General features: G+C 39.2%; 1 protein-coding gene across 2 annotated transcripts in view; it reads right to left on the minus strand.

The window, feature by feature from the left end:
- Positions 1–19,409, minus strand: part of LOC142349456 (chromodomain-helicase-DNA-binding protein 1-like) — a 369,586-nt gene that overhangs the window by 271,662 nt on the left and 78,515 nt on the right. The gene's annotated exons all lie outside the window — the stretch shown is intronic.

Raw genomic sequence — 19,409 nt, forward strand, 5'->3', positions numbered from 1 at the left:
AGAAATTACTAATTGGTCATAATCGAAAAATTGTATGTGCTCAGATTAACTACTGACAGTTGATTTAACTCAAATTCAACTTATAACAATATTGATACTATGTATACAATAAAAGTGGGGTCGGAACAAAAAGGCCATTATAAAACATAAGACATTGATTGAGATGTACACCTCGAGAATATTTGAGGGCAGGTATGAAATGAAGTTGCCCTTGAATATAAAATTTGCAGCCTCCTTATTTTGATGTTCAAAATGAAGATTTCTTAAATCTGCAGAAAATTAATTTATCTTAATTTTTTAAAAAAAATCTTATAGGAACAAGAGCAGAGATACTTGAATAATAAAATTTCAAGAAATGATACTCATTTTCACCTACAACATCAGGTAAAAAATGGATTGAATAACTAAAATTCATCACAAAACCAGGAACTCAATAAAAACAAACTTTAAAAATAGAGGCAGTTTCACTGTTCTTATTATGTGCTTCACAGAGTTCAATTTTCATTTAATGGTTACTCTTGACTTTGACACAATTATTTTAGATAAATTGTTCGGGTGATCCACATTTTATAACATGGTTTTCCCAAAAAATAACCGTTTATGTCATTGCTTAGAACAAGTTTGATGAGATCAAACCAACTTTTGGCCGCTCCTAGTTTCCGCTGTCAGCAGAATCTTTGTAAAATAAGCTGCTGTCATCTGCAAATAGCAGTTCTTATTCTTCTATGAGGTAGGCCAAGCGGTTTAAGTAATTACCTCAAGCCAACACTTCTAGTAATCATACTAAGATCATATATGATACCAAACAAATCATAGACTATATCTTAGTATGATCTTAATAAGATTTCCATTTTTCCATATACGAATTTGTATCATTTTTAGAAAATCACAAATGATCTTGGTATTAAAACAAAGAATCCATACACAATGAAGTTCGGTTAAACGTCGAATAAGCATATTTGAGTTTTCTATGAGTACTAAGAAATCATATATGGTCTTAGTATGTTTGTTTAAGAACGAAGGAATAGTAAAGAGCCATTGAGAACATCCATGGATAGCGCTATTGAGAACAGTCTGTCGCGTTTCCTATGACATGGATAGCGCCATTGAGAACAGTCTGTCGCGTTTCCCATGACATGGATAGCGCCATTGAGAACAGTCTGTCGCGTTTCCTATGATATGGATAGCGCCATTGAGAACAGTCTGAAGCGTTTCCTATGACATGGATGGCGCCATTGAGAACAGTCTGTTGCGTTTCCTATGACATGGATAGCGCCACTGAGAACAGTCTGTCGCGTTTCCCATGACATGGATAGCTCAATTGGGAACAGTCTGTCGCGTTTCCCATGACATGGATAGCGCCATTGAGAACAGTCTGTAGCGTTTCCTATGACATGGATAGCACCATTAAGAACAATCTGCCGCGTTTCCTATGACATGTATAGCGCCATTGAGAACAGTCTGTCGTGATTGCCATGACATGGATAGCGCCATTGAGAACAGTCTGTCGCGTTTCCTATGACATGGATAGCGCCATTGAGAACAGTCTGTCGCGTTTCCTATGACATAGATAGCGCCATTGAGAACAGTCTGTCATGTTTCCTATGACATGGATAGCGCCACTGAGAACAGTCTGTCGCGTTTCCTATGACATTGATAGCGCCATTGAGAACAGTCTGTCGCGTTTCCTATGACATGGATAGCGCCATTGAGAACAGTCTGCCGCGTTTCCTATGACATGGATAGCGCCATTGAGAACAGTCTGTCGCGTTTCCCATGACATGGATAGCGCCATTGAGAACAGTCTGTCGTGTTTCCTATGACATGGATAGCGCCATTGAGAACAGTCTGTCGCGTTTCCTATAACATGGATAGCGCTATTGAGAACAGTCTGTCGCGTTTCCTATGACATGGATAGCGCCATTGAGAACAGTCTGTCGCGTTTCCTATGACATTGATAGCGCCATTGAGAACAGTCTGTCGCGTTTCCTATGACATGGATAGCGCCATTGAGAACAGTCTGTCGCGTTTCCCATGACATGGATAGCGCCATTGAGAACAGTCTGTCGCGTTTCCTATGATATGGATAGCGCCATTGAGAACAGTCTGAAGCGTTTCCTATGACATGGATGGCGCCATTGAGAACAGTCTGTTGCGTTTCCTATGACATGGATAGCGCCACTGAGAACAGTCTGTCGCGTTTCCCATGACATGGATACCTCAATTGGGAACAGTCTGTCGCGTTTCCCATGACATGGATAGCGCCATTGAGAACAGTCTGTCGCGTTTCCTATGACATGGATAGCACCATTAAGAACAATCTGCCGCGTTTCCTATGACATGTATAGCGCCATTGAGAACAGTCTGTCGTGATTCCCATGACATGGATAGCGCCATTGAGAACAGTCTGTCGCGTTTCCTATGACATGGATAGCGCCATTGAGAACAGTCTGCCGCGTTTCCTATGACATGGATAGCGCCATTGAGAACAGTCTGTCGCGTTTCCCATGACATGGATAGCGCCATTGAGAACAGTCTGTCGTGTTTCCTATGACATGGATAGCGCCATTGAGAACAGTCTGTCGCGTTTCCTCTGACATGGATAGCGCTATTGAGAACAGTCTGTCGCGTTTCCTATGACATGGATAGCGCCATTGAGAACAGTCTGTCATGTTTCCTATGACATGGATAGCGCCACTGAGAACATTCTGTCGCGTTTCCTAGGACATTGATAGCGCCATTGAGAACAGTCTGTCGCGTTTCCTATGACATGGATAGCGCCATTGAGAACAGTCTGCCGCGTTTCCTATGACATGGATAGCGCCATTGAGAACAGTCTGTCGCGTTTCCCATGACATGGATAGCGCCATTGAGAACAGTCTGTCGTGTTTCCTATGACATGGATAGCGCCATTGAGAACAGTCTGTCGCGTTTCCTCTGACATGGATAGCGCTATTGAGAACAGTCTGTCGCGTTTCCTATGACATGGATAGCGCCATTGAGAACAGTCTGTCGCGTTTCCTATGACATTGATAGCGCCATTGAGAACAGTCTGTCGCGTTTCCTATGACATGGATAGCGCCATTGAGAACAGTCTGTCGCGTTTCCAATGACGTGGATAGCGCCATTGACAACAGTCTGTTGCGTTTCCCATGACATGGATAGCGCCATTGAGAACAGTCTGTCGCGTCTCCTATGACATGGATAGCGCCATTGAGAACATTCTGTCGCGTTTCCCATGACATGGATAGCGCCATTGCGTCATTGAGAACAGTCTGTCGCGTTTCCTTTGATATGGATAGCGCCATTGAGAACAGTCTGTCGCGTTTCCTATGACATGAATAGCGCCATTCAGAACAATCTGTCGCCTTTCCTATGACATGGATAGCGCCACTGAGAACAGTCTGTCGCGTTTCCCATGACATGGATAGCGCCATTGAGAACAGTCTGTCGCGTTTCCCATGACATGGATAGCGCAATTGGGAACAGTCTGTCGCGTTTCCCATGACATGGATAGCGCCATTGGGAACAGTCGGTCGTGTTTCCTATGACTTGGATAGCGCCATTGAGAACAGTCTGTCGCGTTTCCTATGACATGGATAGCGCCATTGAGAACATTCTGTCGCGTTTCCCATGACATGGATAGCGCCATTGCGTCATTGAGAACAGTCTGTCGCGTTTCCTTTGATATGGATAGCGCCATTGAGAACAGTCTGTCGCGTTTCCTATGACATGAATAGCGCCATTCAGAACAATCTGTCGCCTTTCCTATGACATGGATAGCGCCACTGAGAACAGTCTGTCGCGTTTCCCATGACATGGATAGCGCCATTGAGAACAGTCTGTCGCGTTTCCCATGACATGGATAGCGCAATTGGGAACAGTCTGTCGCGTTTCCCATGACATGGATAGCGCCATTGGGAACAGTCGGTCGTGTTTCCTATGACTTGGATAGCGCCATTGAGAACAGTCTGTCGCGTTTCCTATGACATGGATAGCGCCATTGAGAACAGTCTGTCGCGTTTCCCATGACATGGATAGCGCCATTGAGAACAGTCTGTCGTGTTTCCTATGACATGGATAGCGCCATTGAGAACAGTCTGTCGCGTTTCCTCTGACATGGATAGCGCTATTGAGAACAGTCTGTCGCGTTTCCTATGACATGGATAGCGCCATTGAGAACAGTCTGTCATGTTTCCTATGACATGGATAGCGCCACTGAGAACATTCTGTCGCGTTTCCTAGGACATTGATAGCGCCATTGAGAACAGTCTGTCGCGTTTCCTATGACATGGATAGCGCCATTGAGAACAGTCTGCCGCGTTTCCTATGACATGGATAGCGCCATTGAGAACAGTCTGTCGCGTTTCCCATGACATGGATAGCGCCATTGAGAACAGTCTGTCGTGTTTCCTATGACATGGATAGCGCCATTGAGAACAGTCTGTCGCGTTTCCTCTGACATGGATAGCGCTATTGAGAACAGTCTGTCGCGTTTCCTATGACATGGATAGCGCCATTGAGAACAGTCTGTCGCGTTTCCTATGACATTGATAGCGCCATTGAGAACAGTCTGTCGCGTTTCCTATGACATGGATAGCGCCATTGAGAACAGTCTGTCGCGTTTCCAATGACGTGGATAGCGCCATTGACAACAGTCTGTTGCGTTTCCCATGACATGGATAGCGCCATTGAGAACAGTCTGTCGCGTCTCCTATGACATGGATAGCGCCAATGAGAACATTCTGTCGCGTTTCCCATGACATGGATAGCGCCATTGCGTCATTGAGAACAGTCTGTCGCGTTTCCTATGACATGAATAGCGCCATTCAGAACAATCTGTCGCCTTTCCTATGACATGGATAGCGCCACTGAGAACAGTCTGTCGCGTTTCCCATGACATGGATAGCGCCATTGAGAACAGTCTGTCGCGTTTCCCATGACATGGATAGCGCAATTGGGAACAGTCTGTCGCGTTTCCCATGACATGGATAGCGCCATTGGGAACAGTCGGTCGTGTTTCCTATGACTTGGATAGCGCCATTGAGAACAGTCTGTCGCGTTTCCTATGACATGGATAGCGCCATTGAGAACAGTCTGTCGCGTTTCCTATGACATGGATAGCGCCATTGAGAACAGTTTGTCGCGTTTCCTATGACATTGATAGCGCCATTGAGAACAGTCTGTCCAGTTTCCTATGACATGGATAGCACCATTGAGAACAACCTGTCCCGATTCCAATGACATGGATAGCGCCATTGACAACAGACTGTTGCGTTTCCCATGACAAGAATAGCGCCATTGAGAACAGTCTGTCGCGTTTCCAATGACATGGATAGCGCCATTGAGAACCGTCTGTCGCGTTTCACATGACATGGATAGCGCCATTGAGAACAGTCTGTCGCGTTTCCTATGACGTGGATAGCGCCATTGAGAACAGTCTGTCGCGTTTCGTATGACATTGATAGCGCCACTGAGAAGAGTCAGTCGCGTCTCCTATGACATGGATAGCGTCATTGAGAACAGTCTGTCGCGTTTCCTATGACATAGATAGCGCCATTAAGAACAGTCTGTCGCCTTTCCCCAGACATGGATAGCGCCATTGAGAACAACCTGTCGCGTTTCCTATGACATGGATAGCGCCATTGAGAACAGTTTGTCGCGTTTCCTTTGACATGGATAGCGCCATTGAGAACAGTCTATCGCGTTTCCCATGACATGGAGAGCGCCATTGAGAACAGTCTATCGCGTTTCCCATGACATGGATAGCGCCATTGAGAACAGTCTGTCGCGTTTCCTATGATATGGATAGCGCCATCGAGAACTTTCTGTTGCGTTTTCCCAAACATAGATAGCGCCATTGAGAACAGTCTGTCGCGTTTCCTATTACATGGATAGCACCATTAAGAACAGTCTGCCGCCTTTTCTATGACATGGATAGCGCCATTGAGAACAGTGTCGCGTTTCCTATGACATGGATAGCGCCATTGAGAACAGTCTGTCGCGTTTCCTATGACATGGAAAGCGCCATTGAGAACAGTTTGTCGCGTTTCTTAGGACATGGATAGCGCCATTGAGAACAGTCTGTCGCGTTCCCTATGACATGGATAGCGCCACTGAGAACAGTCTGTCGTGTTTCCTATGACATTGATAGCGCCCTTGAGAACAATCTGTCGCGTTTCCTATGACATTGATAGCGCCATTGAGAACAGTCTGTCGCGTTTCCAATGACATGGATAGCGCCATTGACAAAAGTCTGTTGCGTTTCCCATGACATGGATAGCGCCATTGAGATTAGTCTGTCTTGTTTCCTATGATATGGATAGCGCCATTGAGAACTGTTTTTCGCGTTTCCTATGACATGGATAGCGCCATTGAGAACCGTCTGTCGCGTTTCACATGACATGGATAGCGCCATTGAGAACAGTCTGTCGCGTTTCCTATGACATGGATAGCGCCATTGAGAACAGTCTGTCGCGTTTCCTATGACATGGATAGCGCCATTGAGAACAGTGTGTCGCGTTTCCTATGTCATGTATAGCGCCATTGAGAAGAGTCTATCGCGTTTCCCATGACATGGATAGCGCCTTTGAGAACAGTCTGTCGCGTTTCCTATGACATGGATAGCGCCATTGAGAACAGTCTGTCGCGTTTCCCATGACATGGAGAGCGCCATTGAGATTAGTCTGTTGCGTTTCCCATGACATGGATAGCGCCATTGAGAACAGTCTGTCGCGTTTCCTATGATATGGATAGCGCCATTGAGATCTGTTTTTCGCGTTTCCTATGACATGGATAGCGCCATTGAGAACCGTTTGTCGCGTTTCACATGACATGGATAGCGCCATTGAGAACAGTCTGTCGCGTTTCCTATGACATGGATAGCGCCATTGAGAACAGTCTGTCGCGTTTCCCATGACATGGATAGCGCCATTGAGAACAGTCTGTCGCGTTTCCTATGATATGGATAGCGCCATTGAGAACAGTCTGAAGCGTTTCCTATGACATGGATAGCGCCATTGAGAACAGTCTGTTGCGTTTCCTATGACATGGAAAGCGCCATTGAGAACAGTTTGTCGCGTTTCCTAGGACATGGATAGCGCCATTGAGAACAGTCTGTCGCGTTCCCTATGACATGGATAGCGCCACTGAGAACAGTTTGTCGTGTTTCCTATGACATTGATAGCGCCCTTGAGAACAGTCTGTCGCATTTCCTATGACATGGATAGCGCCATTGAGAACAGTCTGTCGCGTTTCCAATGACATGGATAGCGCCATTGACAAAAGTCTGTTGCGTTTCCCATGACATGGATAGCGCCATTGAGAACAGTCTGTCGCGTTTCCTATGATATGGAAAGCGCCATTGAGAACTGTTTTTCGCGTTTCCCATGACATGGATAGCGCCATTGAGAACAGTCTGTCGCGTTTCCTATGATATGGATAGCGCCATTGAGAACAGTCTGAAGCGTTTCCTATGACATGGATAGCGCCATTGAGAACAGTCTGTTGCGTTTCCTATGACATGGAAAGCGCCATTGAGAACAGTTTGTCGCGTTTCCTAGGACATGGATAGCGCCATTGAGAACAGTCTGTCGCGTTCCCTATGACATGGATAGCGCCACTGAGAACAGTTTGTCGTGTTTCCTATGACATTGATAGCGCCCTTGAGAACAGTCTGTCGCGTTTCCTATGACATGGATAGCGCCATTGAGAACAGTCTGTCGCGTTTCCAATGACATGGATAGCGCCATTGACAAAAGTCTGTTGCGTTTCCCATGACATGGATAGCGCCATTGAGAACAATCTGTCGCGTTTCCTATAATATGGATAGCGCCATTGAGAACTGTTTTTCGCGTTTCCTATGACATGGATAGCGCCATTGAGAACCGTCTGTCGCGTTTCACATGACATGGATAGCGCCATTGAGAACAGTCTGTCGCGTTTCCTATGACATGGATAGCACCTTTGAGAACAGTCTGTCGCGTTTCCTATGACATGGATAGCGCCATTGAGAACAGTCTGTCGCGTTTCCTATGTCATGTATAGCGCCATTGAGAACAGTCTATCGCGTTTCCCATGACATGGATAGCGCCTTTGAGAACAGTCTGTCGCGTTTCCTATGACATGGATAGCGCCATTGAGAACTGTCTGTCGCGTTTCCCATGACATGGAGAGCGCCATTGAGAACAGTCTGTCGCGTTTCCTATGATATGGATAGCGCCATTGAGAACTTTTTTCGCGTTTCCTATGACATGGATAGCGCCATTGAGAACCGTCTGTCGCGTTTCACATGACATGGATAGCGCCATTGAGAACAGTCTGTTGCGTTTCCTATGACATGGATAGCGCCATTGAGAACAGTCTGTCGCGTTTCCTATGACATGGATAGCGCCATTGAGAACAGTCTGTCGCGTTTCCTATGTCATGTATAGCGCCATTGAGAACAGTCTATCGCGTTTCCCATGACATGGATAGCGCCTTTGAGAACAGTCTGTCGCGTTTCCTATGACATGGATAGCGCCACTGAGAACAGTCTGTCGCGTTTCCCATGACATGGAGAGCGCCATTGAGATTAGTCTGTTGCGTTTCCCATGACATGGATAGCGCCATTGAGAACAGTCTGTCGCGTTTCCTATGACTTGGATAGCGTCATTGAGAACAGTCTGTCGCGTTTCCTATGACATGGATAGCGCCATTGAGAACAGTCTGTCGCGTTTCCCCAGACATGGATAGCGCCATTGAGAACAGTCTCTCGCGTTTTCTATGACATGGATAGCGCCATTGAGAACAGTCTGTCGCGTTTCCTATGACATGGATAGCGCCATTGAGAACAGTCTGTCGCGTTTCCTATGAAATGGATAGCGCCATTGAGAACAGTCTGTCGCGTTTCCCATGAAACGGATAGCACCATTGAGAACAGTATGTCGCGTTTCCTATGAAATGGATAGCGCCATTGAGAACAGTCTGTCGCGTTTCCTATGACACGGATAGCGCCATTGAGAACAGTCTGTCGCGTTTCCTATGACATGGATAGCGCCATTGAGAACAGTCTGTGACGTTTCCTGTTTTATTCAGATTAGATCCCAATTTACCTTGGTGTTTGGCGGGGTAACATTCTTTTTATTGTAAATTATTGTCTAAAGTATCAAAGTTTTGTTCAAAATTATTGGCTTACATTGAGGGCATATTTTTAATCAAATAAAAATCGCATGGCAGCATTAAATGTACCTGGTTCGCAATTTGTTCGACATTACCTCTTGTGATTAGTGTCTTCAATTGAACCCAGTTTGCGACGTGGAAATACTTTGAGTGTTTTAGAACACTTGGAAAGACAGCGACCGTTTAATTTTGTTGCAAAATTTGGCGACCCACTCAAAAAGTTGATTTGAAAAAGTGATACCTGCAGCGTAAAAACACTAAAAAATTATGATATCAAAAATGTCATTTGGTGTCAACGCTTAGAGATCTGTATTTGCTTGATCAGGCTTCATTTCTGGGGCCAAACGTGAAATTCTGAGCGAGTACGTTTGAACTGCTCAAAAGGATATTTTGAAGTTCTTTGTTGAGGGTGATGAATATTTAAGGTTACTTAAAGTTTTTTAACAGATTACTTAGTGTCATCAGATCATTTGTTGCTGTAATAGAAAACAATTTAGTTCGTTTTCAGCTATATTTTTAAACTAAAGTGCAATTTTTTTTCTGAATTTTATTAGGTTTCATTTTCTTGCATCTGCATTTTTGTTAATTCAATAATGTTTTCTCTTTAAATTTTCCACTCGCCATCTACATTTATGCAATTGAAATGAAGGTTTCAAGGCAACTGCTCGCAACTGTTCGATATTGACATACTCAAACGCCGTTCACACTTGAGCTCTATGACTTGACAAAATTTTCATTTGTATTCCTTCGATAATAATTAATCACTTTTTTGAAATTTTTCCTCTGGTTTTGTCTATTTTTTTCTGAATAATCTGCTTTGGTTTTTTTAAAATTTTTAAAATCATAATAATTTAACAATCAGTTTTTTAACAGATTACTAAAATTGTCGTCAGACAGTTCATTACAGTAATATGAGAACAATTTAGCTCGTTTTCAGAGAAATTGCAATTTTTTTCTGATTTCTTATTGGTTTTGGTTTTGGTTTTGATTTCTATTAATTCATTAAAGTTTTCTGATAACCCTTTCCACTCTCCCGATACATTTATGCGATTGAAATTTAAAAAGTTTTGTAGGCATTCTTTCTACAACCAATTATTCGCAGATTTTGACATACCATTTTTGTATAAACAGATACTCAAACGCCGTTGTAAATTGTGCTTCATTAGTTGACTAAATTACATTCGTATTTATGTTTTATGTCTGTCCTTGTTTGATTGATATTGTTTCTATTTCCAATCAGGTCTGTTTTTTCTTTGTAATAATGGAGGAATTTTTCCCTTTTCTATTAAGAATTTTTTCAGATCAACAAATACTCATATTGACATTTTTTATTTGGTTCACGTATTACTCCCAGTTTTACAAAAGTCATCTAAATTTAGTTTATTTTGGGTTACCAATCTATCAATTTTTTAATATTAGCTCCTCCATATTAACATGCCCCAATAAGAACACTTCAAATTTTTTTTCCTCAAATAGTTTGAACTTAGAACGAGAAGTATTTTTTTGTCGTTGTCTGCCAATTCTAAGACGAACATTGTAAATCAAACTTTTACAAGAATGACAAATTAAGTTTAATTGTTTAACCAACATCACTTAAGGCTATTCAACAACTAATTCTGCACAATTTTCTCAACAAAAACACACCACTCTATTTTGATGCGTACTGCTGATAGATTTGCTATTAAATATTATGTTCCATGACTAGCCAGATAATTATAGTTTTGCACATATTTTGATATCGTTGAGAAACTAAAATTGATCTAGGATGCATGAAAGCTTGCGTCATTGCTGTTCATGAATTGTTTTCCTCAATGAACAACTGTTTGATGGTATCTGGTTATCATGCTTGCATGTATGGCACATGCCCCGAAAAATTTTGGTCCATCATTTTTTCAGATTTTGATCTACTTCAATCTGATTGATAGGTCAATAACCAGCGCTTCCTTGACTTTTTAGACATTTAACTGACACAATGCCCGCTGTCAGACACAGTTATTAAACCAATATTGGTTAAATTTCTCCGATAATTTAGTAGGAGGGACCCGTATTGCTAAACAGTTTTTCTTCGGCATTTGGGTTAACTTTCGTGTCCAACTATCATCGGGGTGCATAAATGCTATGTTTATCACAAATAGTTTGCATAGAGAAAGAGAAATATATTTTTTGGTCGTTTTTTGCCAATTCTTTGTCGAACATTGTTAATCTTATAGACTTGATATTGATATGTGGCGTTTACCCATGAAAACTTGTCACGGACAAGTAAAATATGAAACTTTCCCAAACGAGTTTCATTACTAAGTGCAACATTCAAATCTACTGGAAAATGTTATTAGTTCTTTTTGAGAAGCCGACGAACCCGGGTCGGGTGCCCTCCCTAAGTTCCTTCCATTTTGTTGTAAGAGCGTGGGGTGTAATTTGATTATGGGGGATAAGTTGATGTAACAGTGAGGGGTTAACTTGTTGCGAGGGGGTAAAATGGTGTAGGAGTGCGGCTGCCAAGGGGGTATAATGATGAAAGTGTCTGAGAGTAATTTCTCCATCCATTACCCCCAAACTCATAAATCATTTTAACCCCTTGCAGCCCAAAAAATGTAGGAGTGAGGGGTTAATTTTTATTTCAACCCTCTCTCTTATATCATATTACCGTCCTTGGCAGCCCATTTCAGTCTAAAAAATTCTGACTTTTGATCTGCATTGTCCCAAAAAATCCGCACATTGCAGCCCGACTCTTACATTTTATTGGCGAAAATTCGACCTGGAAATTTTCCTGCACCGAATTTGGAGGCTCTTGATTATGACGCATTCGTTGTTAAGACAGAAATCATTACCTTTCGCCTTCAGCATCGCAGTAGTTTCTAATATCTCGATGTGCTACCAGTTATCTCTTAAATTGCAAACTTCGTGCTCAGGAGAGTTTGTATTGGATTTGAGCTTTTATCCATAATCCCTTAAACTCTGTTTTTCCTACCGTGCGTCGAACTTTCCTCTTGTCCTCTGCCATATCATATCACTAATAACCAAATTGATTACCAATTTAAAAAAAATCCAAACTTTTTGTTATTGAAACGAAATTGTTTTGAATTCAAGTACTTCACAATTCATCACAATGAACATTAAATTGAAGAAATACGTTACCCACAAAGAAAGAAAAACAATTTCAGAAAAATTGCAACATCTCCGATGCTCACATCATTAATTTTACGGAGCGCTACTTATGTTACAAATTTCTGGAAAAAAAAATGAAAACAAATAATTAGTTTTGTTCAAACCAAATTATTTCTGAAAAATAAGTTCGAAAAAAATTATCATATTTAATTTATGACTTAATCAAGAAAGTTTTCTCATCAAATGAGTCAGCAATCGACTTAAACCATGGTCTGCAACATTAAAACCTAAAATATGAGCCATAATTCCCGCAATCTCAAACTCCGTTCTATAGGGTTTTTTGCCGGACCGAATACCAGTGCATCTGTGTTTCTTAGGGATCAAACTAGATCATAAATGATAAACAATTTCTATGGTTTCTTAGTGGTCCAAAGATCTTAATTGATTTGTTGATAATCATACAAGGACCAATTATGGTTTCTTTTGTTTCATATTAAGATCGTACTGAGAAATCAATTATGGTTAGTATGAAATTATATGATCCCTATTTAAAATCAAACAAACTTTAACCCAGATGCTCTTAAACACACTTATTTTTTATCTTACTCTAATTTCATTCACATTCCAAAGTCTACATAAGAGTAAGCAGAGGTTGATCTTACTCTGATTTGTATTTTTATGGTCCGGCATTCTACTTCGGTTTTAAAAAGTGATTCAGTCATTGTAATTGGGCGTGTCATTGTACCAGAATTTGAAAACTGATTTAAAAGGGATATCCTGTTCTCCTGAAATTATTCTGTTCTATAAGAATGTGTACAATTAATATTTTAATTACCTCCTTGTTTTTAGACCCATTTTAGATGAGTTTTTTTATTATGCGTTTGTTGAGTATTCGGGCCTAATCTGCCCTCTTCAGTGTTTGTTTTGACCCCACACTCACTTACAAATGCATCGCTTGAAGCCGTTTTGAGAAGTTCTTTTTTTGAAAAAAATAATCGCACGTCGAACATATATATTTTAAGTGGATATAAAACTATAAAAAGTGGATATAAAATGAAATTCAAGATTGAGCAAAATAACCAAATAATCAACTGATTTTTTCTTGGGTAGAGAAAAGTCTCTGTATACGAACAATTGCAAATTTTGAAAAAAAAATTTTTTTTGGAGTAAAAATTTCCAAAAATGCCCACATAAGGAACGAGTGTCATAAACACCAATCATTGTAAGAAAACCCTGTTTAAATTCTTTGACCAATATCCAAAAAATTGAGCAATCAATTTTGTTGGATTTTTTTCCGACCCATAATTTACGATTAGAGTTGTAAGCGTTGATGGAAACAAGTGACACTGAGGTAATTTAGTTCCAATTTGCTTAAAATTACCTTTTTCCTGTAGATACAGAATCTAGTTACCAAAATGAAAGAAAACCTAATTGGCGGTTAATTTCAAAAGTGTCTCTCTCGATTTTTAATTGTGAATTAAGAAGACAACTAGTGGCTTTGAAACTACCGATAGGACTGCCCACGAGAGCAAATAAGTCTGTCAAATTGGGCATAAATTGAAAAAATAAAATTCTAGTAATAAAATAAACTTCTTGATGAAGATTACTAGTAAACTAATAATTTCGGTCCATAAAGTTTTTTAATAATTACATGCTCAAAATGAACTTTGCTTTCACAAAATTTTTTAAAATCAGTCTTTTTGGCTATTCGCCACGTAATGATTTAAAACGTTAGGATATAGTAGTGGTAACTGTTTTCACGAAGGAGTGATTATCAAATTTCAGCTCTAGGGTAATAACTAATGTCAAAATGTTTTCTACGGCCTGTCTTGTTATTTTTTTTGAGTTGAAGTGAACATATTTAAAAACATGAAACTTTTAAAAATATGAAACTATTGCTGTTAACAACATGCCAATTTGAGCCCTCCTTTCCTTCGGAATTTTATCCAAGACTTCTTGCGGTATTTGAAGGTCCAAATTTAGATCACTTGACGTTTCCGAGATGTAAGAACAAACAACGAAACATGCAATAACTAACAAGTAATTGAGTAACAAATTAGCGCCCATTTTTTTGAACTAAAAATCAATTGTGCATCATTAAATGATAGTTTAGAATTTCGAACTTTAAATCTCAGTTGAGCTGTTTGAAAGTAAACTTTCAATTTATATTAGAATAAGCAAGTTCGATCTATGGCAAAAGATGCTGTTTAGTTTCGAACATTTACAATATATCGGTTGTTTCTACCCAGAATAGACATTACTATCCGAAATCGAGAAATCGCATAAAATATTTTAGAATGCAGCCGGCAATTTTATTTTGAATGCAGCAGGCAATGAAAACATTAGTAAAACAAAAGTTTTCAGTTTTTGATTTCGTTTTTGACCGCAAATATTTAGGTCCACATCAAGAGAAAAATTAATTTGAACCAAATTAATCAAATCTTAGGCCGATGAATTATTTTTGATTTTATAGTCCCATTCAAACCCTTGAATTTGGTTGTGACTGAAAACGGTAGGTCCAGCAAAAAATATATGATCGAATAGGGTCGAAAAACGAGTCTTTTGTCCTTCATGCAAAAAAGAACGAAAGTCTTTTAAAAAATTAGTCAAGCAAACGCGTTAGCACAAACAAAAGATGTCACATCAAGCCACAAAGCTGACTAAAATGTTTTCTTTTGGAATTTTCATCAAAATTTTTTTGGCAAATATTAGCTTTGGAGCGCTAGAGACCAACTTTGTACGCATCTTTAAGATGACAGCTCCAATTTTGCGAAATTTGTTGCCAAGTGCGTCATCGCAACTAGTATATTTGAAAATCGTAATTCCTGAATTCAATTTAGATTATAACTTTTGGCTAGGAACTTATTGTCAAACAATTCTGTGTATTCACTTTTGGACGTAACTCTAAAGGGTCTATGATAATAAGGTTTCTCTGAAAAGATATCAACACAAACCTGAGTTTATTACAGCAAACTCATTAATCTGCGCCCTTGTCGCCCGACAGAAATTCTACGTGTAAAACAATCAGTCATTTAGTGTGATTGACAGTTGCTATTCTCAGCGAAAAAATGTGTTGAAGAAACTCTTTTGAGAAACTATTTTTTGAGAAACTATTTTTTGAGAAACTCGAAATAACCTTTGAATAAACGTGAATTAACTTTTGAAATACTTTTGCATGGCAAAATAGCCCCCAAAACTGCAAAACTTTAGGCCTTTGAAAATTGGCTTGAAAAATTGTTAGCGCCTCATGCCAGCACACGATAACCAGTTTTTAATCAATTCAAATGCCTCAAAACTTGACCAGGTTAATCAGTTCCATCACATTCCTGCCCATATCAAGTCTGTAAAATTGCCCTCAAAAAACAAATAAAAGGATGCTCGAGAGCACTTAGTCGTCTGAACAACCAAAAGGCCATTCATCTCAACGCATAAATCGCACGCACATTAAACATTGAAATATTTTGACTGTTCAAGCCATTAGTTAGCTTACTTAAATAAATCTTTACCATGTCGATCTTGGATATATACAGAAGTTCATTTGACGATCAGCCACTTATCAGTGAAACAAATCAGTGAATTGAAAGGAGAGATGCAAAGGTTCGAAAATCAGCTTTCTCAGAAGCATGACATAATTACCCAACCTGAATCTATAATGTAATGAATGTGATGAAAGAGTCGCACAGAACTGACATGACGGTAATTGTGAATAAATTTGATCACATCAAGAAATGAGCCCTGGCAAATGAGATGTATTTGAGCAAAAATACCATCATCAATCACAACCCCGGGTGATTGAAAACGTGGACCGTCCACATCAACAAAGGTAAATTTCTTCAACGAAGTTTTTTCACGCAACCCTGGTTAGCGGAGACATTTAAGCTTGTCATTTTCTTGGATCTCTGTCAAATGAACCCCTATATATCAAATTCGTGTAATTCGCAAATAACGATTTCATTTAGAGTTCAAAGAAATTATTTCGGCAGATAACGAATAGAGCAAATCAAAAACCGATATACCTCACCGAAAGATTACCCGAAAAATTTAGACAAATTCTGAATGAAGCAAAGGAAATAGGTGTTTTCACAGTGACCAATAATGCAAAGGAATAAATAAATTGTCCAAAAGCAAACGGAAAATCAATTTTTCGTCCAGTGCTTAATTTTAACGAACTCCATAACCAGAAAGACGTGGCAGTCAAAATCTCCACTTCGGTCGGAAACAAAAAATCTTTAAACTGAAGGCCGATAGACTCAACTGGGTTAGCACCAGAATCAAAAAATCCATCTTTTGATTTGAACATTTTTTAAAATTTTTTCTTCTTAAGTCATTGAGTTAATTTTCTCCAATTACTATGCAACAATTGAAGATTTTTTGTTTGAATATTTGTTCAATAAATGGAAATTTGTCGAAACTTTTGAGCTTCTTCGAATACCTAGAATTTTCAACCTGAGGTTATGTTTTGAACTGAAAAATGGCAAAAACAAAGTTCAGTACTCAATAGATTCGAAGGTCACAGAAAATTTTTCACTCAACGAACAGAAATACGGAAAGTGGGGTCGCAATTTTTATTGCAAACTCTATCTCTAGCTTAGAAATCAAAATGTTTCCAAGCCTCTGTTTTGATAATTTAGTAATAGAATTTGCTATGGGCACTTCTAAGTTCAGAATTATTGGTGAGCATAACTCGCCGAAAAATCAGGTAAACAAGTTTCTTGAAAATTTAGATTCACTATTCGAGTTTAATAAAAGTTTTTTTTCACCATGTTATTTTGTAGGGGATTTTATTATAAACACTTTGGAACAAAATTGAACGACCGGTAATGACAAGAACATCTTAGCCTCCTTCAATTATCAACTCTTAAGCCCATATAGACCTAAAAAGAGTTTCTAGGAATAAAGAAACTCGTGTCAACCACTTTTTGTGTAATCAGTCAATATTTTCAGGGAATACTACATTAACTGATTGCGCAGTAACAGATCATTTAGGTATTTTTCATACAACTGATGCAAGGTTTCGTATTAATACAGACATACACATACAAAAAGAAACTTTCCGGCGCAAAATTGCAGAATACGGAAATGATGGTCATCACTGAAGGTCAGTTTTCCGTTTTTTTTCTGATCTGAAAATAACTGAAAACGAGGAAACAAAAGAAAACCTTCAGGAGCAGTTGCTAAAATTCCATGAATGTCTTGTTAGTTGTATCAATAAATACAATCCCGAGGGAAAAATTTTTCTCAACCTGAAGAAAAAAGGGAAAAATTGACAGCTGATAACAAAAAAACACAACTTTTTCAGAAAATGGAAAACTAGTAAAACTTCGGAGGACAGGGTACTGTACGAAAAGCAGAGAAATAATGTATTAGCTATAATGCGAGCTGACAAAACTTGTAGAAATGCAAGCCAGTTAAAAGATCTTATGCAAGACAAGGGTAAAGCTTTTTTCAAGTACATCAAGAAACCGAGGTCCCAGTCGAACGATTTATCTCTTAAGGACATAGAAATATTGAATAATTACTTTGCATATATTGAAAAAACAATTGATAGAAAAATACCACACAGTGCCCGGCTATCATCTTTTTTTTTCTGCTCGGACTACTCTATTTTTTTTCCAACGGATGGAAACGAAGTTCAAAAGTTGAGGAGTTGACGGAAAAAATAACGAACTCCTCCAAATGTTTAGCACTGTTGTTTCGCCTTTTTTCGCAAACTTAATAAACAAAAGCTTATTCTCCTGTATCTTTCTAAACAGTTTGAAGATAGTTAAAATGACTCCACTCTGTAAAGAAGGTTCTATGCAGAATACTTCATCTTATCGTCCCATTTCATTGCTCTCTTCACCCAGGAAAGTTTTTGAAAAAGACTTATATAGTCAATTAGGTTCTTTTTTGAAAAAAATAATGTGTTTTCGCCCTGTCTTTACGTTTTTAGCAGGCTGTCATAATACTATACAGGCCGTCATGATGCTTATCAAATCTGTCAGAGAAAGCCTTGGCAAAAAAAGTTGCAAGCCTTTTCTTAGATTTTTCAAAAGCATTTTACACGGTAGATCACAACTTACTTCTAGAACCCGTGGTGTTGCTAATGAACTGATAAATTGATATCTGAGTAACCAAAATCAATTTGACGAAATTGACAGAAATTGGTCAACTTCAAAGCAAATCAAGATTGGTGTACCGCAGGGTTCAATACTGAACAAGTAGCAGTAAACAACAATATAGATTTCAGCCTATTTGCTAATGACAGCGCTTTCACTGCATATGATAAATGCAATGCTCTGAACGTACTCAGAAAAGAAATACCAGAGATAAAGAAATGGTGTGAGAAAAATCGGCTTCAATTGAATTCAAACAAATCAAAAACCCTTATTTTGTCAGGTGCAAAAAATTGTCCCGTGGCTTTGAATACTGAGTTTTTTAAAAATATTTGTGAGAGTACAAAATGTTTAGGAGTGATTGCGAATATTATGTTGAACTTGAAAGACTATGTACCCCATGTTTGTCGAAAATTGTCAAAATTGTGTGGCTTCTTGATATACACTAAAAAGCGTCTTAACCACCAGCATACAATAATGTTTTTCATTTAATATATTGAACCAATTATTCAATACGGCCTGATTATTTATGGGTCTACTTTAAAAAGTACATTAGAAACCATACTCATGTTACACAAAAAAAATTTACGAACTTTTTTCAATAAACCAAAATCACACGGAACAAAAATACTTTTCAAAAACAGTAAGAATATGACGGTTTTTGAGCTGTAGGTAAGTGAATTTTTGAAGAACGGTTCGTGCAACTTTCAAACTGTAGAGAAAAAGTATTCGAGGGTTTCCGAAGGAATAACTTTGCGGAAAAACATGTTTTTACTACAGGCTAAGGCTTCAAAACATATATCTACGTGAATCACCCGAGGCACGAAGTTAACGACTACTAAATAGGTTATGTCACCTCGAGATTTTAATTAAAAAAAACAGTCTGAACGATTTTGAAGTGAAAAAAAGTGTTATGAACGTTTCGACAAACTTTTTCATGGCTAACGATCAAATATGGGACCTTTTCTTGTAAGCTTTGCTGAGATCGGTGTTTTTTTTATAACTTCTTTCTTCTTATCTATTATAAGTTACTTTTCATCATTTTTCGAA

The sequence above is a fragment of the Convolutriloba macropyga genome, chromosome 11 (assembly GCF_964194025.1).
Source record: "Convolutriloba macropyga chromosome 11, txConMacr16.3, whole genome shotgun sequence".
In the NCBI taxonomy this organism is placed as follows: Eukaryota; Metazoa; Xenacoelomorpha; order Acoela; family Convolutidae; genus Convolutriloba; species Convolutriloba macropyga.